Below are 25,000 nucleotides of genomic sequence, written 5' to 3'. Positions count from 1 at the left end.
CCCGATAGTACGGAACGGGTCGCTTAAAGTGGCCCGTGTCCGAAGTCGACCTGCGGCGATGTGCGATCGCCCGGTCTACCCTCCGTGTGGGTACTTAGGTAGGTCGAATTTGGCGAGCAACCCTATCCCACGCGGGGGGCCGATTGGCACGATCGTGGTGAGGCCTAAAGGCCCACCCGTGACTAGTTCCCGGCGTTAGTCCGAGAGGGTCACGACGGGATTGTCCGTCCGGTGGGCGACGTGCCGCGATTCGAGTTACGTGGCCGTTCGCACGCCGGCGGGCGCGAATCCGCAACAATATATATATATATATATATATATATATATATATATATATATATATATATATATATATATATATATATATATATATATATATATATATATATATATATATATATATATATATATATTGTTGTGGTTACCAAATTCGCAAACCACCATTCAGGTCCCTTAGGTGAGGTATCTCGGTAAGTACATTTGTAGTTAGGCCCAAACCCGTTGTCTAGTGGGAATACATGTCATTTATGCGTGCTGCGACTCTTCAGGATAGCCGTTTTTCTTTTGCTATCTTTATTTTGGACCAACCGCCATGATTACCACCACAACCACAACATCAACCACCAACCACAACGCCGCTTCACCACAACCGCCACGACCTTCACGTCACACCTCGCAACCGTCGCATCACCACCGTTCTTGCGCCGCCTGTGGGTACCGGTGTTGGACTCGTGCAGGGCGCGCGCCGAACAGCGTGTACAAAATCACGGATTTTGTGCTTCAAAAACGGATCAAAAACGACACACGCCCACTTTTGTGCCGTCCAATCGGTGAGCGAGGGGCGATTTGGCCCCGCCCCCAGGGCGTTGGAGGGCGATCGATATATGCAAATTTATGGATCAAAAAGCATTCACGCCCACTTTTTCTCGGGCCAATGGGGAGCGAGGTGAAAGGTCGAAGGGAGGGGGTCAAAGATGAGAGTAGTAGAGTAGGAGAGTCGAGAGGGAACAGAGAGTCAAGACTTCGCGGGCGGTGGAGTTGGCAAGAAGGAGCTGGTCGTCGTGTGCGTTGGAGTCGGAACGGAGGGGACGGAGCTGTGGAGAGGCGGCGAGGGCAGACGAGGGGGTGCTCGCGTCGTGCAGGGAGCTGCACCCCAGGGAGGCCGACAGCGCGACCTGGCCGAGGTGGAGACGCTCGTTGCGGGGCAATAAAAATCCTCTATACCCCGAGCATCAGCAACCCCCTCCTGTTTCCCCCCGCGCTGAGATAGTGCGACCAAGGGGGCCCCTTTCCCACCCCCTACCAGACACTGCCCGCGAGGCCCGCGGAGTTGAGGCACCATCGCCGCTCCGCGTCTCATCACCAGACGGGTAGGCCCGACCCGGTCTCGGCCTCAGGCCCGCCTCATCCTTGAGGGTATTCTTTTCCTTGGTTTTGGGTATGTGTTGTCGGCGCCGTCTGTGAAGTAGAATTGTATAAGTGTTGCCGTGTGCTCGGTAGTCGGTATTAGCTCTGCATTGTGTCTTCGCTTTTACATTTGCTTTTTGTGTAAATTGAATTGTGTTTTTCTTTTCTGTGTGCTTTTGGTGGAATTGAATATGTGTGCTTTCCGTTCATCGCGAATAAATGTGCTTTGTGTCGAACTGTTTCCCGCTTCGCTTCGTCATTTCCTTCATTGAATCCTCATCTTGCTTCACGTAAAGGGTTGGTAGTGGGCTGAATACGCCCGATAATTAATCGAACCGTCGAGGTCGACGATAACACCGCTCGGTTATCCCGATAGTACGGAACGGGTCGCTTAAGTGGCCCGTGTCCGAAGTCGACCTGCGGCGAGGTGCGATCGCCCGGTCTACCCTCCGCGTGGGTACTTAGGTAGGTCGAATTTGGCGAGCAACCCTATCCCACGCGGGGGCTGATTGGCTCGATCGCGGTGAGACCGAAAGGTCCACCCGTGACTGGTTCCCGGCGTTAGTCCGAGAGGGTCACGACTGGATTGTCCGTCCGGTGGGCGACGTGCCGCGATTCGAGTTACGTGGCCGTCAGCACGCCGGCGGGCGCGAATCCGCAACAATATATATATATAGATATATATATATATATATATATATATATATATATATATATATATATATATATATATATATATATATATATATATCGTGCTTGGTGCTGGCTTCATGGTTAGGGTGTGGGCCGTGGGATCCTCGGATCCTGAGTTCAAATTCCACTTGGATGTTGAATTCATACCAGGTGGGGTTGTCTCTGCCTGTCATCCTTATGAGGTCACCAACACTCTGTATAGAGTATGGTCCCAATGGAATATATACACACAAAAAAAATGAAGACCCGCCCACATCTCTCACCTGTGAATGGAGAGAATAACCAATTGGCTCTTGCTTAATCAAGTAAACCCAGGTGCCTAGGATTATATAAATATATCGACTCCTCCCATGCTCTTCTCGCCAAAGCAGCTGTATAAAGCAACCATGAAAGGCTACGCAAGGTAAGCCCATTGCTGTTTCAAACCCTTCCCAGATTTCCTCCACAGCTGTAAAAACGTTCACAAATAATACACACATGAGAATCTCAATGCTACACAACCCCATCAGCTGCCGAACTGGTTTCATCACTTGTTGGTGAATCATCAGCAACAGCACAGAAATAAATGCATACCAACGAGACTCCCAAGCATGTACTACGTTTAACTATCAAAATGTACCACATTCATTTTATGTTGAATGCTCCCGGAGAAAAGAAATCGCTCAATCGCTCCCGGAGAAAAAAATGCAGGCAGTGTATAACCACAAGACTCAATCGAGGCTTGAAAGCCAATTATCTGATTAATTTTTTTTCAATTTTCTTTTATCCAAACATTGCCCTCAACCATTCCCAAGATGAAAGATTCAAAGTTTGGTTTCACTGGTTGCTATAGGGTCCGAATGCATAAATGACCAAACAAACAAAGACGCAAAGTATCATATATATGTGTATGTATGTATATATATATATATATATATATATATATATATATATATATATATATATATATATATATATGTATGTATATGTATATGACATATACTAGTGTGGATTGGCTCATTACATGCGCCTCTCCACAAGTCGTTACAGAGATTTATTGTATGTCACAGATTTGCTGTGATGTCATGATTTACAACAATCATCATACAAACATTTCTTTTGTCCAAATTTATTTGTAATATTGCTGATATGTTTATTTGTAAAATAAAAAGATCCAAGTGGAATGAAGCTCTAAATGGTCAAGGGTCTAGGGCTCTCAGCTGTCTAATCTGTCTGAAGGGTGAAGGGGTCTAAATGGGTGTAAAGGTAATTCTAGATGTCATAAGGGTAAAAAAGATCTCGGGGTTTCAAGGTCTGAAGGATCTTTGGGGTCTTGTGGGTCTTTTGGGTCCTCATTGACTTTTGGGTCACCTGGGTCTTTGGGGTCTTTTGGGTCCTCAGTGACTTCTTGATCATCTGGATCTTGTGGGTCGTTGGGGACTTTTGGGTCACCTGGGTCTTTTGGACCACCTGGGTCTTTTGGGTTCTCAGGAACTTTTGGGTCTTCTGGTTTTTTTTGCGTCCTCGGGCCTTTAGAGTCACGTGGGTGTTTGGGGTCACCTGGGTCTTTTGGGTCACCTGGGTCTTTGGGGGTATTTTGGGTCCTCAGGGACTTTTGTATCATCTGGGTCTTTGGTCATCAAGGATTTTTGGGTCCTCGGGGACTTTTGGGTCACCGGGGTCTTTTGGGTCCGTGGGGACTTTTGGGTCACCTGGGTCTTTGGAGTCTCTTGGGTCACCTGGATTTTTGGGGTCTTTCGGTTCATCTGGGTCTTCATGGTCTTTAGGGTCTTTTGGGTCCTTTGTGTCTTAAGGATCTTTAGGGGTCTTTGGAGGTCTTAAGGGTCTTCAACGGTGGAAGGGTTCTGAACAGTCGAAATGGTAGAAAGGTACATTACAATAGTACGTAATTAATAGACGTACATGTGTGACGTCGGTGTGCAACTGTTGTTCAAACAGTACGTAATTAATAGACATAATGTCACACGGCTTCAAGGCTTCACGGACTGTTTTTCGTTTTTATAGACATAGATTTTGATATCTAGCGTGTGTGTGTGTGTGTGTGTGTGTGTGTGTGTGTGTGTTTGTGTGTGTGTGTGTGTGTGTGTGTGTGTGTGTTTGTGTGTGTGTGTACACTGTACATATATGTATACGTGTGTGGGTATATATGTATATATATATATATATATATATATATATATATATATATATATATATTTATATATATATATATATATATATATATATACAAATAAAAAAATATAAATAAATATATATGTATACTCACGGTGTATGCTTACCCAATGTAAGCAATAACGGACCGTGCTACCCCATTGTCTTGGGTCACTCACCTGCATTTGTTTTTTTCATTTATTTATATTTTCATTTATGGATGCTTTCTTATGGTTCTGTGATTTGTACTGGTGTATCGGCTCAGATGCCCATCGGCGTGCGAAATTTCAGCTTTGTATGTCACTGGGAAGGTACTCAACTTTAATATCAGTCAGTCAGTCAGTCAGTGAGTCAGTGAATCAATGGTTATAATGATTTATATAAATATCCACGGGTATACCATTCAAAAGGTTCAAAACGCAGGGTATTTGTTGGCTCTGAGAGTTGCTTTTTTTTTCTTATTGTAAGCTTACAATGATGATGATTACATGTGCTTGTTATACATCATTAGTCAAATTAAACCGACATCATTTCAGTTTCATAAAACAATCCAGATGTTAGCTACCTCCTACAGTTTTGGATCTTAGTAAAAATTTGCCTCAGAGTGTCCTTCATTTTTTTTTGCAAATAAGGTTTCAGCTCCAAAGAAATCCGCAAATATGTGGTGACTGTGGTGACCATGTATAGCAAAGATGCACCCTCACATTGTACAGTCATCAGATGGGTGGCTGACTTTAACTAATGACTCAATTCCCTTCAGGGTGATCCCAGTGAAGGACAGCCCTTAGATGTGACTGACCCACAACCTGTCAAGGTCACCAAAAATATTAATCGAATTTGGCTTTTCTCAAGTCAGTGTTTTCACCCTCACATGCATGTTTAATGTCTTAGCAAGAAAGGACACCCAAAACCTCAGCATTCATAATCACTAGCAACAGCTGGTATCAGTCAGGAGTTTTGCAAACTGATCAACACAGGTTTCCTTGATTTCATCACAGGTCTGGTGAAAGGTGACGAAACATAATTTCATCAAAAGATTCTAAAACCAAATTGGAATTCATGTAATGGTTGCATAAGCAATCACTGCCGCCTGAGAAACTTTGCACCCAACCTTCAGCTGCCAAGATCATGGCCTCTATTTTCTGGAATGTCAAGAGAAGGCTTGCTTTACTATATGCCTCAAAAACTGCAATCACACCAGACACTGGCCTCATGTTTATGTTTGCCTCCTTGCAGGATTCTGGTAAGCCATCGTGGAGAAAACTCAAGGGATGTTTTCCAAATAGTGGTCCTCCTTCACAGCAATGCATAAGTCCTGTGTTACGCAGACTGCCAATCGTTACTGTGAATTTGATCAGCTGAAACCAATTTTGCCTCGCCCATACAGTTTGGAACTAGCGTCCCTAATCTAATTTTCAATCCAGTTTGATGCTCTACCAGCCGCTCTGCAAGTTCTATACCATTGTTAACAAACTCCTCTGTGGTACTGGTACCTTTCCAAATGCATTCCGTGAGTCTAGATATACTACAGTACATCCACTGCACTTCCCTCATCCACCAAATCAGAAACTGTTTCTTGGAACTTCAAAAAATATTTGCATATAATCTTCCTTGGGTAAAAATAACGATATTTACGTAACTTTATTGTTGCTTAGTTCTTGTCTTGTTATACACTATTGAATGCCTTCCTGTTTTTTATTTTTACCCATATTGCCTGTTTGTATTGCATATTGATTGCACTGAGCTGTTGCACCAGACTTATGGCTAAATATCTTTTTCCTCTGCATGTAAACACTGAATGAGTTATTGATTTTGCAGCAAATATCACTTTGACCATTAAAACAGACAACTTTATTTCATCCACAACAAATGGCTTTAGACCCTGCTATAGTTTAACTTGTAAAATGAAAGTACAGTTTTCTGGCTTTATTATTACATAATTCTTCTGCTTTTGGTGGCTGTTTGATCATTCATTTGATGTTCTAAAATTGCCTCCTTAATATCTATAAAATCCCTTTCCTATTGTCTGATCTTCTCATTTTGTGCTTGAATATTGCAATTTCACAATCAGTTGATTAAAAACATGAGATATTATTTCCACATTTTTCACTCAGACTGATAGCTGAACGAAAATAAATGAGGTAGAATTTTCACTTTGATTTGCGTATCTTTCAAAACCATTTTAATTTCAGTGATCTAAGGCTTAGAGGAGCTTGACATGGACATTTGGAACATATATATATATATATATATATATATATATATATATATATATATATATATATATATATATATATATATATATATATACATATGTATATATAAATATATATGTCTATATATATATATATATATATATATATATATATATATATGTATATGTATATATAAATATAATATATATATATGTATATGTATATATAAATATATGTATATGTATATATAAATATAATATATATATATATATATATATATATATATATATATATATATATATATATATATATATATATATATATATATATATACACGAGTGGGGTATGCTTACACGTTGTAAGCAATAATGAACCATGCTTCTTAGGTCCATAAGAAGTAGAAAGTTTATGATAAAAGGCAAGCATCACCGACCTCCTGCTAGATATCAAATGAGGTTGGTATTTCAAAGTTTCCAGTTATAAAAATGCATTAACTAACATTTTAATTAAATTACGAGATGGGTGTGCTTACACATTGTGTAAGCATAGAAACTGTGCTTCCCCAATGTCTTTGGTCGCTCACCTGCATTGATTTTCCATTTATTTTTATTTTTATTTACGGATGTTGTCCCACGATTCTGTGATTTTCTTTCCAGTGTATCAACTTCGATGTCTTTCAGCACACAAAATTACCATGTTTCCCCAATTGTCCCGGGTCGCTCAACTGCATTTTTTTCATTTATTTATTTTTATTTTCATTTATGGATGTTGTCTGATGATTCTGTGATTTTTTCCTGCTGTACCAACTTCGATGTCCATCAGCACACAAAAGTTCAGCTTTCTATGTCACCCGGAAGGTACCGATCTTTAATATCAGTCAATGAGTCAGTGGTTAGAAATAGCTTTGTATATTAACACACATTGTAACACTTACCACTGTGCTGTACACAATGTATTGGGTCGCTAACCTGTAGTGAGCACAAGAAGGCTGCACTTTTTTTTGGGATATTTTCATTTACGGACGCTTTCTGACAGTTCTGTGATTTTTCCTCGTGTTTCGACTTCGATGTCCATCGGCACGCAAAATTTCAGCTTTCCATGTCACCCAGAAGGTACCGAACATTATCAGTGAGTCAGTCAATTGTTAGTATTATATATACTAGTGTGGGCCCGTACATGCATGCCGTACGTGCGTGGCCATACGTGCGTGCTCATACGTGCGTGGCTGTACATGCAAAAAAAGAAAAAAGAAGAAGAATTGTGACGTCATTCGTGATGTCATAGCACCGTGTCCTGTCATTGGTTTGGTAAACAAATGGCCATAACTTGGGAACCACTTGTCCGATTAATATCAAACCTTGAAAAGGCACATACGCAGGTCCCCATCAATATACCTGGCAAGTTTCAATTAGATCGGACCATTGGTTGTCGAGAAACAGTGGTAACAGACAAACAGACAGACACACACAGAGATTGCTGGAATTTTTATATATATATATATATATATATATATATATATATATATATATATATATATATATATATATATATATATATATATATATATATATATATATACACACACACACACACACACACACACACACACACACACACACACACATATATATATATATATATATATATATATATATATATATATATATATATATATATATATATATATATATATATATATATATATATACACACACACACACACACACACACACACACATAAACAATCACACTCACATATATATATTTGTGTATCTATACATATACATAGATATATATGCACACACACACACACACACACACACACACACACACACACACACACACACACACACACACACACACACACACACACACACACACACACACACACTAGGGTGGTCCAAAAACAGCAAAAAAATTATAAAGAATTCAGAGGTCTCCACAAGCTTTGAATTATTTCACTATGATTCAATAACACGCATAAAAATATTTAAGTTGATCGGAGGTGATTTAGAGGTTGCTCCATATGACGACTTTTAGTTTCATGAGTTGGTTAAATTAGGGTATGGTCAGGTACGATTACAGGTACTTCTGGATGTCCGAGGTGGAAATAGAGTGCATTTTCAAACTCTATGGGGTCGATTTACTCAAAGAAATGATTGCACCGACATTGAATTCACTACCATTTCGAAAATATGACCTAAAACAAGATTTATCATTACTGGAGTTGAGTAACTAATCCTACTCATTTCGATATTTTCTAATCTATACTTAATTTGTTGTCCGTCTAAACATTTCTTAGAGTAAATCGACCCCACTGAGTTCGAAAATGCACTCCATTTCCACCTAGGAAGTTCAGAAGTGTACGGATTCGCATCTCACCATACCCTAATATTTCAATCAATGGAATTACAAACTATTAGAATATTTTGTCTCATTTACCAAATACCACTATCATCTCCGCCTCTATTGCTGTCTCCACTCCCGCCTGAACTTATTTCTAGCCGGCCCAACATCTAGTGTTTTAGATTCAATGATTCGCAAAAAATATGTTAGTTATTTATTTACTGATTATTATATGAAATTAGGGTATGGTGAGATGCGAATCCGTACACTTCTCAACTTCCTATGTGGAAATGGAGTGCATTTTCGAACTCAGTGGGGTTGATTTACTCTAAGAAATGTTTAGACGGACAACAAATTAATTATAAATTAGAAAATATCGAAATGAGTAGGATTAGTTACTCAACTCCAGTAATGATAAATCTTGTTTTAGGTCATATTTTCGAAATGGTAGTGAATTCAATGTCGGTGCAGTCATTTCTTGGAGTAAATCGACCCCAGAGAGTTCGAAAATGTACTCCATTTCCACCTCGGATATCCAGAAGTACCCATAATCGTACTTGACCATACCCTAATTTATTCAAGTCATGAGAGGAAAAGTCGTCATATGGAGCGACCTCTAAATCACTTCCGATCAAGCTAAAAAAAATTATGCGCGTTATTGGATCATATAAGAATAATTTTAAGCATGTGGAGCAACATTCTATTTTTTTCGAATTTTTTGGACCACCCTTATATATATATATATATATATATATATATATATATATATATATATATATATATATATATATATATATATATATATATATATATATATATATATATATATATATATATATATATATATATATATATATATATACACACACACACACACACACACACACACACACACACACACACACACACACACACACACACACACACACACACACACACACAAAGCTCTTTCTAACCACTGACTGATATTAACGATCGGTACCTTCCATATAATATAGAAAGCTGAAATGTTGCGTGCCGATGGACATCGAAGCCAGTACACTGGAAAAAAAAAATAACAGAATCATCGGACAACATCCATGAATGAAAATATAAATAAATGAAAAAAAATGCAGGTAAGTGACCCGAGACAATGGGGAAGCATGGTAATTTTGTGTGCCAACGGATATCGAAGTCGATACACCAGGAAAAATCACAGAACTGCCGGAAAGCATCTGTAAATGAAAATATAAATAAATGAAAAAAAAAGAAAAGAAGTAAGTAAAACCAATGTCACCCGCAGGGTGACCCGTATCTTGCCAAAAGGTGACCACGTGTGACTTCTTTAAGGTCACACTGAGGTGAACAGAGCTGCTATCCGGCAGGAGCGACTCCTTGAGGAATATCTGCCGACGAGAGATTCCGATGAGAATCGTTTTACAGAGTAACCATGAAAAATGTGTTTGCCTCATAACGTCACCAAAATGACGTCATAATGTCTCAAGCTTGACATATCTAGAAAGCACTCATCGAGGTGTTCAATTTGAGGTACTACACGATATGGTTCCTAAAACTTGAAAATTTGACCTTGGGGTCAAATATGTTTGACCTCAGGCGCTAACCATGAAGGTCAAGGCCAATCGCCACCAAAAACTAATCAGCTGAGCGCCAGACCAGATACTACATTCCCATAAAGTTTGGAGACGATTCGATTAAAATTACTCATAAAATAAGGGTTTCGTCGACTCCCCTGATTTGCGACAAAGTGACCTTGACCTTTGACCTTGACCTTCAAAATTTTATGCGCTGAAAGGGACATCTATAGGCCTCTGATATGCGAAGTTACAAAAATTTCCAATGATAACTGTGCTCTGCAGAGTGATTTATACGTGATTACAGACAAAAAAAACAAAAAAAAACATATGAAGGTCAAGGCCAATCACCACGAAAAATTAATCAGCTGAGCGCCAGACCATGAAATATATTCCCATGAAGTTTGAAGACGATCCGATCAAAATTACTCAAAAAATAAGGGTTTCGTCGACTCCCCTGATTTGCGACAAAGTGACCTTGACCTTCAAAATTTTGTGCGCTGAAAGGGACCTCTATAGGCCTCTGATATGCGAAGTTACAAAAATTTCCAATGATAACTGTGCTCTGCAGAATTTTTTATACGTGATTACAGACCAAAAAACAAACAAACAAAAAAAAAAACATACAAGCTGACTAACATATCTTGCAAAAACTTCGTTTTGGCAAGATAATGAAAAATAAAATGCAGGTGAGCGACCCGAGACAATGGGGAAGCGCTGTTCGTATGTTTACACGATGTGTAAGCACACCCCAATTTATATATATATATATATATATATATATATATATATATATATATATATATATATATATATATATATATATATATATATATATATATATATACATACATATATATATATATATATATATATATATATATATATATATATATATATATATATATATATATATATATACATACATATATATATATATATATATATATATATATATATATATATATATATATATATATATATATATATATATATATATATATATATATATATATATATATATACACACACACATATATATATATAGTTACGGTTGTGGAAATTCGCATTACACCATAAAGGGTCCTCAGGTGAGATATATCGGTAAGTTCATGTGTAGTTAGCCCAAACCCGTTGTATAGAGGGAGTATAAGTGATCCATTCGGGCTGTGACGCTTCAGTTAGCCGTTTTTCTTTTGCTGTAGTTATTTTTGTGCAAAAACAACAACGAACCTCGCCACAACCAACATCTCAACGATCACGCCATTCACTACACTACGCCACCTTCCACAACTACGCTACCACATCTTCGCCACTTGCCATTCAACGAGCACCGTGCGGGTACGTGCAAGAACAAAAACCAACAACGCTTGTGGGGTTTTCCCACCTAATTTCCCCGCCTGATGCTTCCGCCTGAATCGCCCCCACCACGCTTGGTGTGAAGGGGAGGGGTGCGGCAGCTCGCTCGCGATTGGTGGATGCATGGCGTGAGGCGGTCGGAGTGGGGGCACGCCCCCTTCGAGAGCTTTCTGGAAACGCCTCGAAGGAAGGAGGAGCCAAGAACGGTGCGGGGTGGGGGGCGGAGACGGCCCCTACAAAAGGGTGGGCATGAAGAGTCGTCGTTGTTGGTTGGTTGTTCCCTTGTCCCAGTTGGAGGCTGAAGGCTCTTGGTTCGTGCAAGCGATTGACAAAAAGGCGTGGATGTGAAGGTCGACGAGAACGTCGTTCCTTTTCCTGTTCCCCTTGTCCCTGAAGGGGAATTGTGGAGAGTTGCGGTGATCGTCCCTGGTCGGAGGTTCTGTTCGTTCGTCCGAGCTGTCGAGTGGACCACACAAGCGACGCGCGGCACGAGCTCGCGGACCACGCCGGAGGGACTCGGAGTTACGGTCGCCAAGGACTCAGGGAAGTCGCGACTTCCATTTCTTTTGGGTATTGTGTAAATGTGTGTGTGTGGCGCCAGTCTTGTAAAGTAGAACTGTTTAAGTGTTGTCATAATTATATTCGGTTTTAACTCTTTCCCTGCTTCCTTTTGACTGTGTAATAAAGTGCTTGCTTGTTGAACTGTTTTCCCGTTTCGCTTTGTCTTTTCCTTTATTGAATCTCCAGATCTTGCATCACGTAAGGGATTGGTGGTGGGTTTAAAACACCCGGTAATTAATCGGAACCATCAAGGCCGACGATAACTCTGCTCGGTTATCCCTGTAATACGGAACGAACCGCTTTCGCGGTTCGTGTCTGGAGTCGGCCTGTGGCCTGGTCCCATCCCTCGGCAGATTACCCGCGCGGGTACTTAGGTATATCGACATTCGGCGATTCACTCTATTTCGCGCGGGTAGACTGCGGACTGGGTGGTGGTGGGGTTAAACCCCCACCCGTGACTGGTTTCTGGCGGTAGTCCCAGGAGGGTCACGACTGAATTGTCCGTCCAGTGAGCGATGCGGTCGCGATTCGAGTTACGCGGCCGATCGCACGCCGGTGGGCGCGAATTCGTAACAACATATATATATATATATATATATATATATATATATATATATATATATATATATATATCTATGTATATATATATATATATATATATATCTATATCTATCTCTATATCTTTATCTATATCTATATATATCTATATGTATATACACACACACACACACACACACACACACACACACACACACACACACACACACACACACACACACACACACGAATTACGAATACACATCATTATGCAGGTATTAAAACATTGGACAATAGACGCATCAATAAATGGAAAGATGCCGTCTGGGTAAAACCAAAAGGGAAAGCAAGAAAAACACAGAAAATATCATTCTTTGAAATTTTGGTCTCATTCAAAACAAGAACAAACAAGAAATTGTCAAGAAAAAAATATCAAAAAAGAACAGAGGCTGTGAACAACAAGAATTACAAACTGGCAACCAAAGAAGACCCTCAAATCAGAGGTCGACCAAAGATCAGGTAGAGAAAGGAAATTAAAAAATTTAATGGAGTACAATGGCCTCAAATTACATTGATTAGAACAGAATGTACCATGTTTGAAGGAGGCATTCGTTGTGCAATGCTCCGGATCGACTGGTTACGTTAAGCCAAAACAAATCAACAATGTGATTTGAACCTGGGAACCTAGCTTTCAGTACAATGTACTCAAATGGGAATACTAAACAGGTCAACCCAGCTTTCATCACAAAGTTAGGACCTTATATGTAAAAGCAGAACAGATCACAGTTATATGAGATTATTGCTAGAGACAATTGGAACTCAATCATGCATGAGACATGGCAGGTTAAGAACGTTTTTGTGATATTAAGCTCATGGAGGAGCTTGCACATACTGTGCATCACATTTGGTGATGTAGCACAAGGAGATGAAGAACCATTCGTGTAACCTGACTGGAATACCTATTTCATTACCACTGCAGAATGAAGGCATCTTTCAACATGGTCCATTCATTTTATTCTCTGTAATTTGCAGCCATTGTACTCCATTGAATTTGTTTGATGCAACTATTCTCCCAGCATTTATTTTTTTAAATAAAGTGAATTTTTTTTAGTTCATTCTTTTTTTTCTCTGTTTTAGCAATGGAACTCCATCTTACTGCGATGCTCTAATTTGCATGTTCCAATACTCCAAAAGCAATATTATCAGTATTATTACTTTTTGTAAATATTAGAAGCGTTCTGCACATGTTTATGTTTTTAATCGCATCCATTGTCAAAGGGACCTGAAATTTTACAATCCATGCTTTTATTCAGGTTCCTTCACTGTTCTCATAATATGATGCGTTTCTTCTGTTTGATTGATTTAAGAGTGGAAATAAACGAATTGAGCTAAGAAAACCAAACTAGGAGTTCGCTACCCAACCCGCATTGGTGTAAATGGTTTGCATGGTGAGTATGCCCAATCCCTCCAACATGATGTCGAATTCTGACAAAGATCGTCAGTCCCCAAGAGTTCTTGAAATCCAATCTTTAGTATACCTTAAAACAAATTACAAGGATATAATTAGAGAACTAACAAATCAACATGTGCAGCATATGGAAACCTAACATGGCTTGGTTTAGTTTGACATTTTGAAACACCGTGAAAGCCCCCATCCACCCAAATGTTTAAGGCTCATGGAGTTGTATTCATTGCAGGATATGAAGGGGCAGCTGCAGATTTGATGAACATGTTGAAAATTCCCTGTATCAGAAGAGCTGATAGAAAGAATCCTATTTTGGAAAAACTACCAACAGATTCCAAAAAAGGATCTCACAATGCGCAACATATGAAGATAAGAATTAAATCACTTTCCAACTTTTCTAATTTTTTTGAAGTTTAACTCTGGTCAAGCTAATGTGAGAAATGATCTTAGCTTTCCATTCGGAACATCAGACGTGTACAACACAAATTATTCAACGATTGACAAACCAGCCTCATGACATGGTGGTGTGAGAACACTTATCTCCATGCACAAAACAGAAGTGTCCTCTTCAATGTCCACACCTACAGATGTGATTACCACAAGAGGGACGACGATCTAGGAAGACAGCGTCCAATACACCGTGGAAACCTCATCTCCCTTAAGAAGTGTCATTGCTTTCAAGAGAAACCTCTACAAGATCATATAAACATGCTGAAGTAATATGGAGTTTGCCTCCGATACTGTGCTTCTACAAACCATCTCCCCTCGTAAGGAACTGTAAATCAACTGTTAAATTAAGTATGACAGTGACAAACATGTGGCCAATCTGCATCCGTATACATCTAAATCTAGTTTTCGTAAGGCTTCTATCCCTGCCTCTCGGCATGATGTGGAGGAGGGAGAGAAAACTTCATCACCTTAAATCCCTTCCAAATGCACTGAAGTTTGTGGAGAAGGCCTCATTGGAAGATCCTGTTCTAAAATATGCTTCATTAGAGTGCACCCCAAAAGACAGCCTGAGAAAGTAGTAAAAATGTACTGCATGTTATTCAAGATGATCAAAGCAATATATCATTTGCCAGGTCAGAGGTATTTGATTTATCCAGCATACGTGGGAGCACTTCTCCGTACACACTTAGAAAATGTGCAGGATTGATCGAGATGACGAGGAGAGGAGCAAATGGTTATGTGGTGGAGACTGCAGATGGCAATGCAAAGCTATCGCTCTATTAGCTCAACTAACCTCTCGAAGACACCAAAGATCAACATTGAAACCCTCCCCACACTTATTGAATGTAAACAGATGCCAGAGAGTAGTAATGAGGTTCATCCACTGGATGCAGCGCGTCATCGCCCTCTCCTTAAATCGGTAGTCGATCATATTCCACCATTAGATTGAGATGCCCGTATTCTACTTTTGCTTGGTAGGGACATGTTGAGCATATACAAGGTTAGTGAATAGCAGAATGGTCTCCACAACTACCCTTTACATAAATACTTAATATTGGTGGGAGATAGTAGATGGTCTGCATTTGCAAAGCATAAAAACCAGTCAATGTCAGTGCCTTCACTACAAGCATGTTAGAGAACTGGTGCACTTTCTTTTTCAGGCCATGTCCAAACCACTTCTTTGTAAAAGAGAGATCTTGCAGCAGAGATCAACAATGTTGTGCTGCCCATATCTACAATGAGATTCACACAGAAGGAAAGTGTAGTGGTGGTCTTGGACATACAGTGTTTGGGAGAATAAAGGACGATGATATACCTACCAGCCCTTTCAATCAAGGACAGAGAATTCCTGAAAATTCTGGAGAAAGAATTATTCAAGGCCGAATCAAACAACTGGGTTGCTCCACTCCCATTTTACATTCCTTGATGTAAACTCCTTAACAACAAGAAGCAGGCCCTCACCTGACTCACTTCACCGCATCATACTTTGAAGAAGAGATGAGAAACGAAGTGTCATTTCATGGCCTTTATGAAAAAGACATTTGGACAATGACCATTTGGAGCTCCACCACTGAAAGAAGGGGAAGAATGCTGGCACCTGATGACCTTTGGCATGTACTACTCACAAAAAGCAGGTCAAATCTGAGTAGTGTTGGACTCAAACGCTCAACTTCAGGGCATCTCACTGAATTGTGTTATTCTCACTGGAGCAGACGTACACAATGGCCCCCAAAGAGTGCTGATCCGTTTCAGAAAGAATCCTGTCACTACATCAGCTGACCTCAAGCAGATGTTCCACTGTTTTCTGGTTCAAGAAGACAACAGAAATTGTCTTCTGTATCCCTGTGGATGTACTTAAGATCCCTGTGGCACCATGACAATGAGCTCAACAAATAGATCACCGAGTACTGAGTAAAAGTGCACATCTTTAGTAATAGCCCCTCTCCAGCAGTGGCCATCTCTTTATTCCAGAAGGAGAAAGGGGATACCATATTGATGCCAGGCAGTTGGTATTAAGAGACAATTCTATATAGATAATGGAATTAAATAGATTCCAACAGAAGAAGAGGCCATCTAACTTCTAAAAATAACACAGGAAATGTTTGTTGTCACTAGCCTGAGGCCTCACAAAATAGCCACAAACAGTGCCAAAGTAAGCCATTCCCTTCAGACAACCATGCAAAGGACCTGAAAGACTTAGACCTCCTTGGCAATTACATAATACTGATTCAACGTAGCATTGGGCTTAGCTGGAACATTAAGGTGGATATGTTCACATTCCAGGTTTCAATTGATGAAAAAACCAAACACTTGGTGAATAGTCCCTATGATCAACAGTGTGACTCACTACACATTGCAGAAGCTGAAGATTGCAGTTCCTATGATCTGCTTGGGATTGTAACTCTGGTCACCATTCGTGGGATGTCTTTACTTAGCGTTATTCAGGGACAAGAGACTGGGACATCACACGACCTGTGGTAAAGCCACAAGGATGGGAAATATGGAACGATTCTTGTGCAGTTCCATGTTCCATGCCCTTACACCTCCCTCGCTCTCTTTTTCTCTCTTGCATCAGCTCAGTGCAAAGAGATCTGCATCTTCTCAAACCTCAATGCAAGACGTAGCAGCAGTGGCTTACTTAAATATCACAGACGGAAAAGAAATGCACCACGTGGGGTTCATTCTAGGACATGCGAAACTACCACTGCAACCTCAACAAATCATCCTTAGACTTGAGCTATGTGGAGCTGTACTGGCACTGGCAGTAGAAATAGCACAGCTGATTTTAAACTAAATGGACATAAAACCCCACAGAGTTAAGTTCTACACTGACAGCAGGGTAGTGCAGGTGTTCGTATGCAATTAAAACAGGAGGTTTTATGTGTATGTCAGCAAGAAGGTCAAATTAAATCCCACGTTGTCTGTTCAGTGGTTAGTGAAGAAGAAGGGTCCCTTGGCGTCGAGCCGCCGTGGATTTATATTTGTGTCAACGATGGTAAGCATGTGAGTAGACTCGTTCGTTTTCGTCTTGGTTGTTCACCAAACAAACAAAATCCACTTCGCTCACTTATCTTGATGATGTGGAACAAAAGCCACTCTTACATATTGACGTGTTGAGTGACTCGTGAATAAGAAGAATCTTGTAAGGAAAAACACGCGAGCTTCTAATGCGTTATGATGACGAGCTCCCGTGAAGTGAACCTTTCAGGGTCCTCTACACCTATTGGCTCTCTAGAAAGACTCCTCTGAGTGGCTGCAAGAGTTCACACATTTGCTTTATTACAAACTAGCAAATACAACCTGTCGCTTCGCTGTTGGGGGTATATTAAGGGTGGGGGGGGAGGAGACAGAGAAGGGAGAGAAAGGAGGGAAGCAGAGGATGGAGGGAATGGAGGGGAGAGGACAGAGGAAAGGGAGGGGAGAGGAGAGAGGGAAGGGAGGGGAGGGAAGAGAGGGGAGAGGAGAGAGGGAAGGGAGGGGAGAGGACAGAGGGAAGGGAGGGGAGAGGATGGAGGGAAGGGAGGGGAGAGGACGGAGGGAAGGAAGGGGAGAGGACGGAGGGAAGGGAAGGGAGAGGAAAGGGGAGAGGATGGAGGGAAGGGAAGGGAGAGGACAGAGGGGAGAGGATGGAGGGAGGATAACCTAGGAAGGGTGGAAGAGCAAGCAAGCAGGGAAGAATTAGGAAGGGGGGGTGGAGGATAAGCAATGCCTCACCAAACATTGCTATGCACCTGCGGGAGTGAGTGGTGCGAGAGAGAGAGAGAGAGAGAGAGAGAGAGAGAGAGAGAGAGAGAGAGAGAGAGAGAGAGAGAGAGAGAGAGAGAGAGAGAGAGAGAGAGAGAGAGAGAGAGAGAGAGAGAGAGATAGTGATGGGGTGGGGGGGGGGGGGAGGAAAAAAAGATATAAAGGTTAGGGGTGGAAGTGGCATTAGCAAAGAGAGTGATAACTTATGCTTAATTACCAAATACACAAAAAACAAACTCGTGTCAGAACAGCTGTACACTCAGTGACACAACAGAGTTTGTAAAGTTAACTGCTGGCACATCTGCAAAAACTTTGATTTCCCAGTTCCAGAAAATTTGTGGGAACATGAACCAAAAGCAATCACTGAAAATATGGAAGTACCGACCGCTCACGTATGACATAACACTGGTCAACAACAAATTTGTTGTCTGCATTTTTTAAGCTGATTTAGGACGAATCTGATGCGCTGAATCCAAAACTCACATTAGTTTTGTTCAATCAGGTCAAGTTTTTGAGATATGGCTACATGTCGTTTTTTACATTTTTGTTCACATGTACGCATGTGTGGAGCATTTTAGAAGTTGGTGGGGGTAAAATGTCATGTCAAATAATTGTTTTGATTGGAAATAATTATTTTAATGACAAGAAGTATTCAGGTACGGTAGTTCTGGGTGATTATGTCGAAAAGGGATCAGTTTGAAGTCATAAAACCTCAAAATCTTCCAAAAAATGGTGAGGCAAAGCATAAAGTTCGTGGATCAAAACTAAAGTTAATGGAGCAGATTTTGTAATAATGTGATACAAAAAAGTTGTATTTCTTGAAATAACGAACTCTGAAGAATGTACAATACCTACATGCGCCAATTTATGACATGCGCTTCTGCTCAAGCTTGGAGTGCCACAGTACGAACCCAAAGATTGGAGACTGTTCATTGACAGCAGCAAGCGATCACTGAAATGTGTTCTGCTACACAACGGCAACCAGTTTGCCTCTGTACCCATCGCTCACTCGACTACACTGAAGGAGAAGTATGAAGCGGTGAAGTACGTGCTGGAGAAAATTGGTTATGATCAGCATAAGTGGTTTATTTGTGTTGACCTGAAGATGGTGAACTTTTTGTTGGGACAACAGTCTGGCTTCACCAAGTACCCATGTTTTCTGTGCATGTGGGATAGTAGGGACCGTGCTCAGCATTACACGAAGAAGGACTGGCCTGTGCGGGAGGAATTGGTGCCATGCAAAGAAAGGAACGTCATCAACGACCCTCTGGTGGACAGAGACAGAATACTCTTCCCACCGCTGCACATCAAGCTCGGCTTAATCAAGCAGTTCACCAAGGCTCTGGACAAAGATGGTGACTGCTTCACTTACTTGTGCCAGGCTTTTCCAGGATTGACCATGGAGAAGTTGAAAGCTGGCATCTTTGATGGTTCTCAGATCCGTCAGCTCATCAGAGACCCAGAGTTCAAAAACTCAATGAACGAAGTGGAACTGGAAGCGTGGAAGACATTTGTTTCGGTAGTGAAGAACTTTCTTGGCAACAATAAGGCCAGAAACTATGCAGAACTTGTCAACAACATGCTGACTGCTTTCAGAAACCTGGGCTGCAACATGAGCATCAAGATGCACTACCTATTTTCACATATGAACCGGTTTCCTGAGAACCTGGGTTCAATGAGTGACGAGCAGGGGGAGAGATTCCATCAGGACATGAAGGAGATGGAGACCAGGTATCAGGGTCGCTGGGACGCAGTCATGATGGCTGACTACTGTTGGAATCTGAAGAGAGACCTCCCTGCCGCTGAACATTCCAGGAGTTCGAAGAAACCGAAGTTCAAGCCCTGAAGTTTGAACAGTGGTGACGCAACATGCAATTTACTTGTACTTACCTTTATCAATGCCCACCATTCAGATGACAGTAATCGATGTTTCTATCATGTAATCAATAAGTGTTGTTGGCAAAACATTTTTTTTTCTTAAAAACATGTTTAGGATGATATGTGTTGACAAAAATCAGCTGATAATGCCACAAAAATGTAATTGATTTTGTCACAAGATCTGATTTTTTCAAATCAACTTAGCACAAAAACCTGACCTGATGGAGAGAAACGGATGCCATTTCCTGATTCAGCAGTGCCAGAATACCCTAATTCACTTGTAGAAATCTAGACAACATTCAGAAAGTAAAAAATTGTTGACCAGTGTAATGATCCCATCAAGTGTGAACATCGAAAACAAAACATTGCGACCAGATATCATACTTAGGTTCAAAAAAATGAGAAGGCTTTGCTAATTGAGGTGTTAATAGCAGTGATTTTGACTAAACAATGCAGAAATCAAGAAAATAACCAAACACCAAGACCTCAAGAATGAAGTGAAAAGATCCTGGAAGCTGAAGAATGCCAAAGTTGTACCAGGGATGACGAAGAACCAAATGGGAATGATGACGAAGAACCTCACAGAGTTATGAAAAACCATCCCTGGGAATTTTACTACAAATGAACTAGAGTTGGCAGTTGGGGGCTCAGTAACGATCCTGAAGAGAGCCCTCGGCACAAAACTTTGAGAACAAAAAAACTTCACAGCTTGGTCCATGAATCGTGACTCCTTACTGAAATGAAGGTGGATACTTTGAGCCAAGCCTGGGAGGACTCCATTCCACATTCTGAAACCCGCATATGTAGATACCAATCAACGACACACACACACACACACACACACACACACACACACACACACACACACACACACACACACACACACACACACACACACACACACACACACACACACACACTTGGCCGATATCAGCAATTTTTCCATTTATCGGCATCAGCAGATTGTAGTCAGTGTGATTACTGACTACAGTATGTACTCTATACAACCCAAAAACCTTGAGTAGCTTTCATCCTTGTTTTGTGGGAATTTCAATAAATGATTGTTAAAAACAACGTTGCATTATAGATGTTTCAAGGAGATGTGCATATACATAATTGTTTATAAACAGCTGCCAATCACCATGTGACAGCTAAAAAAAGAATTGGCTCTGCAATTTAGAAAACATGTTAATGTGGCAAATGGCTCGTCAGTCGGGTTTTATCAGCTTTATAACTCACAAAGAGAAACTCCATCAAGTTTCTAAAGCAAACCCGGTTCATTTTAACATAACCAACTGTTTTAGAAACAGCCGCGGGGACAAAGGGAAACGTGATCGCTTGTACACTGCAAAGGTTAAAAGTTGAAACCTACTGTGCCTGTACGTACATCTGTACCTCCATCCTGGCCGTACCAAGGAAGTGTTACCCTAGCATACCAAGGTAATATGTTACCCAAGCATTAATTTATTGACGTCATACGTTCCAGGCTTACCCGACTCCATAAAAGCATCAGTTAAATTTTTTTCACATTTAAAGGGAATGGTTGGTTTTTCGCTAAGCTTGTTAAATCACCGCGTGCGGAGCCTCCTCTCCTGCATAGCAAACATGGTCTATTCTGAGTTCTGTACGAAGTTCCGCATGGATAAAGTACACAAAAAAGGAGAACCACAAAGGTTTACCCCCAATAAATAAGATTCATCGGTTATCTGTCTTTCTGTTTGTTCGCGTTTTTTGTAAAGACCACTGGGCCGACAAGCATCAAATTTGGCACACAGACCAAGTCGGACCCAGGGCTTGCCCCAAGTGTACTTTCATCTTCAAGCTCATTCTTTAAACACCCTGAAAAAACGTGACCTTTTTCTTTTTTTACATGCTTGAGAGAAGACTTTCTACATGCGAAGGAGCTAAGACCCCTTAAGACCCATAAGACTCTTAAGACCATTGAATTCTTTGAATACAATTAAGGCAGTTAAAAACCCCGAATACCCCCAAAGACGGTTAAGATCCCGAAGGCTCTTGAAGACCCCAAAGACCTTTTAAGACACTCAAGTTTATTGAAGACCTTTAAGACCCCTAACACCCTTTAGAGCCAAAAGACCCTTAAGACTTCAAAGACCCTTAAGAAATATAAGACCCCAAAGACCCTTTAAGAGCTCTAAACCTTAAAGACCCTTAGGACCTCAAAGACAAGACCCCAAGACCTTTAAGACCGCTTCACCACCTGGTGTTCTGCCTCTCATGCTCACTACACAGTCCCACCCCCCCCCCCCCATCGATGTATAATTGTATATGTGTGCTTTCCGTTTGCCGCGGAATAAATGTGCTTCATGTTGAACTGTTTTCCCCGTTTCGCTTCATCTTTTCTTTTATTGAATCTCCATCTTACTTCACGTAAAGGGTTGGTCGTGGGCTAAAAACGCCCAATAATTAATCGAACCGTCGAGGTTGACGATAACACCGCTCGGTTATCCCGATAGTACGGAACGGGTCGCTTAAAGTAGCCCGTGTCCGAAGTCGACCTGCGGCGAGGTGCGATCGCCTGGTCTACCCTCCGTGTGGGTACTTAGGTAGGTCGAATTTGGCGAACAACCCTATCCCACGCGGGGGGCCGATTGGCACGATCGTGGTGAGGCTGAAAGGCCCACCCGTGACTAGTTCCCGGCGTTAGTCCGAGAGGGTCACGACGGGATTGTCCGTCCGGTGGGCGACGTGCCGCGATTCGAGTGACGTGGCCGCTCGCACGCCGGCGGGCGCGAATCCGCAACAATATGTTTATATATATTGTTGTGGTTGACGAAATTCGCAAACCACCATTCAGGTCCCTTAGGTGAGATATCTCTGTAAGTATATGTGTAGTTAGTCCAAACCCGTTGTTTAGAGGGAATAAATGTCATTCATTCGGGCTGCGACCCTTCGGGATAGCCGTTTTTCTTTTACTATCTTTATTTTGGACCAGCCGCCATTACTACCACCACAACCACCACCAACCACGTCTCAACAGCCATCACACAACAACCACCAACCGCAACGCCGCTTCACAACCACAGCCACGACCCTTGCCGTCACATCTCGCTCTCGCAACCATCGCATCACCGCCATTCCCGCGCCGCTTGTGGACACCGATCCTGGACTCGTACAGGGCGCGCACCGATCAGCGGGTGCAAAAACACCAGCCTTTCCGAAGAAATCGGATCAAAAATCATTCACGCCCACTTCTGTTCCGTCCTATCAGCGAGCGTGGGCCGATTTGGCCCCGCCTCCAGGTGCGTCGGAGTATAATCGCTATATGCAGATTCGCGGATCAAAAATCATTCACGCCCACTTTTCCTCTGTCCAATGGGGAGCCAGCCAGAGGTGAAGGGTCGAAGGTGAAGGAGCGAAGCCCCGGGGGCTATAAAGGGCCACGTTCGCTCGCCGAAAAGTCAGTCAGTCAAAGAGAGCTGAGAAGAGTGGAGAGTGGGAGAGTTGGAGAGGTGGTGGCGGCGAAGGCAGTCGAGAGGGCGCTCATGTCAGAGTCGGGGAGCTGCGGAGAGGGGAGGCCGGTAACGCGACCGAGGTCGTGGTGGAGACGCTCGTCGCGGGACCCAAGCCAGCGAGATATCCTCATTCCCCTGAGCATCAACAACCCCCTCCTGTTTCCCCCCGTGCTGAGATAGTGTGAGAAGGGGGCCCCGTTCCCACCCCATTTCCAGGCAGTGCCAGCGAGGCCCGCGGAGTCGGGGCGCCACCGCCATTTTGCGGCTCATCACCAGACGGGTAGGCTCGACGCGGTCTCGGCCCCAGGCCCGTCTGCCCCCCTCATCGTTGAGGGTGGTCCCTTTTTCTTTTGCTTTGAGTATATGTGTTGTCGCCGCCGTCTGTGAAGTAAAACTGCATAAGTGTTGCCGTGTGCTCGGTAGTCGGTAGTAGATCTGCATTGTTACATTTGCTTTTTGTGCAGAATTGTTGTGCTTCTTCTATTTTTACATTTGCTTTTGGTGTATAATTGTATATGTGTGCTTTCCGTTTGCCGCGGAATAAATGTGCTTTATGTTGAACTGTTTTTCCCGTTTCGCTTCGTCTTTTCTTTTATTGAATCTCCATCTTACTTCACGTAAAGGGTTGGTCGTGGGCTAAATGCGCCCAATAATTAATCGAACCGTCGAGGTTGACGATAACACCGCTCGGTTATCCCGATAGTACGGAACGGGCCGCTTAAAGTGGCCCGTGTCCGAAGTCGACCTGCGGCGAGGTGCGATCGCCCGGTCTACCCTCCGTGTGGGTACTTAGGTAGGTCGAATTTGGCGAGCAACCCTATCCCACGCAGGGGGGGCGATTGGCACGATCGTGGTGAGGCCGAAAGGCCCACCCGTGACTAGTTCCCGGCGTTAGTCCGAGAGGGTCACGACGGGATTGTCCGTCCGGTGGGCGACGTGCCGCGATTCGAGTTACGTGGCCGTCCGCACGCCGCATGGGGGGCCAGGATAGCGTAGTGGGCACGGGTGCGCCTGCTTGGTGCGGGGGCCCGGGGCGCCATTAGCCTCGTGGGCAGTGTTGTGGGCACGGGTGACCCTCGGAAAGGGGCCTGGGAAGCCAGCGCACAAATCCGCAACAATATATATATATATATATATATATATATATATATATATATATATATATAT

The 25,000-nt window shown here is 42.1% G+C and overlaps 1 protein-coding gene across 4 annotated transcripts in view; it reads left to right on the top strand.

Annotated features, from left to right (window-relative positions):
- Positions 1-25,000, top strand: part of LOC147023066 (uncharacterized) — a 97,117-nt gene that overhangs the window by 11,955 nt on the left and 60,162 nt on the right. For 2 of the 4 annotated variants that reach the window (XR_015060003.1, XR_015060004.1), the window contains exon 3: positions 5,488-6,469. The exons of the other annotated variants lie outside the window; for them this stretch is intronic. The gene's annotated coding sequence lies outside the window, so the exon portion shown is untranslated. Of the gene's footprint in view, positions 1-5,487; positions 6,470-25,000 lie in introns of those variants that run through there. 4 annotated transcript variants of the gene reach the window in all.

This window comes from Eptatretus burgeri, chromosome 7 (assembly GCF_056783735.1).
Source record: "Eptatretus burgeri isolate ZD-2024b chromosome 7, Ebu_testis_v1, whole genome shotgun sequence".
In the NCBI taxonomy this organism is placed as follows: Eukaryota; Metazoa; Chordata; class Myxini; order Myxiniformes; family Myxinidae; genus Eptatretus; species Eptatretus burgeri.
Note: the sequence above shows the minus strand (reverse complement) of the source record. Positions and strands in the feature narration are given on the sequence as shown.